The sequence below is a fragment of the Echinops telfairi genome, unplaced genomic scaffold (assembly GCF_000313985.2).
Source record: "Echinops telfairi isolate 266 unplaced genomic scaffold, ASM31398v2 ScPeMD7_7466;HRSCAF=8504, whole genome shotgun sequence".
NCBI classification, from domain to species: Eukaryota; Metazoa; Chordata; class Mammalia; order Afrosoricida; family Tenrecidae; genus Echinops; species Echinops telfairi.
In genome coordinates this window covers 2722419-2723841 of record NW_022111366.1, presented here as the reverse complement: position 1 = coordinate 2723841, position 1423 = coordinate 2722419, and the positions used below count along the sequence as shown (strand labels likewise).

The following is a 1423-nucleotide window of genomic DNA, read 5'->3' as shown; positions in this document are numbered from 1 at the left end:
GGTTCCGGGGGACATGGGAGAAGGTGAGTTGGAGGGAAAGAAATTGGTGTTAATAAACCCAGGGACAAGAGAACAACAAATGATCCAAATCGGTGGTGAGGAGGGTGTAGGAGGCCTGGTATGGCGTGACCAAGGGTAATGTAACCTGTAACCGAGAGGAATTACTGAAAACCAAATGACTGCTGAGCATGATAGTGGGACAAGAGGAAAGGAAAAGAAAATAGAGGAAAGAACTAGAAGGCAAAGGGCACTTAAAGGGTCTAAATAAAGGCATGTACATATGTAAAATGTATATCTACCTGCAGAAAAATGAAGCAAGACCCTTAATTCACTGCATGCACAAGAATAAACTCAAGGTGGATCACAGACCACGAGGTAAAACCCCAAATTTTTAGAGTCATCCATGAAGGAACTGGGGTCAAACTAAGAATTTTGACGCAGGAAATACATAAGCTATTGTATACATACATTCCTGGGGTGAGGTCCAGGTAGTATGGCAGGGGCCAGACCAACTCCAGGGATACATATAGTAGCCAACTAAAAAGGAGTTGGAGGAAAAGAGAAAAAAAGATATGGGTAGCTGTGGAACAGGGCATTAACCCACCCAAGGGGAGGATATTGTTTATATCTCCACAAGGAAAGATGAACCAGACGTCAACCTAGTGCTCCAAGAAGTGAATGCAACATACCGGCATGAAGCAGAGAACCAATAGAGAGTCTGATGGCCCAGCCCCAATCCCAACTATGTGGACAGCCGCCCCTCCCCCCAGAAGAATTTACTTCAGAAGAAAGCACTGAAGTGACAGCTCAGGGAGAGGGACATGTCTGATCAGAGCACATGGGAGCATATGAATGGGGAGGAAGAGAGAGAAGAGCACATCCTGGCCCACCAAGCCTGGAGGACAATAACCCTGCTCAGAGCAGCGAATGAATGCACAGAGAGGACCATATGGCCAGCCCCACTATGAGACACATCCCTCACTGACCTACAGCCCTACAGGGGACAACACTGGAGTGTGGGAATTGCATCCAATCTGATCCCACCACACCGATGCAAAACACTAAGGGCATGCAATAGAACAGCAAGGTGACCAGAGCAGGAAGTCCCCAGGGAGTACCAAAAATAGACTTAGGGGCCAGGGGGTGACACTCCATCAGATTCGACCAGAAAACACTCCTAAAGTTCAACAAATAGACCTTGAACTATGCATAGACTTTTCTTTTTTGTCATTGGTTTTTGTTTTTGTTGTTTTATTTTCTTTTGTTGCTTTGTTTTGCTCTTTCTGTGTGTGTGTGTGTGTGTGTGTGTGTGCGCATATTATTATCTTTGCAGGTCTATCTAGATAAGATAGGCGGGATAAACAATCTGAAGGAGAAAACAATGGGACCAATGGTTCCAGGGGGAACATGGGAGAGGGGGAGC

General features: G+C 45.9%; 1 pseudogene; it reads left to right on the top strand.

Moving 5' to 3' along the window:
• Positions 1-13: 13 nt before the first annotated feature.
• The window catches only part of LOC123520913, an 8287-nt pseudogene continuing 6877 nt past the window's right edge, over positions 14-1423 (top strand).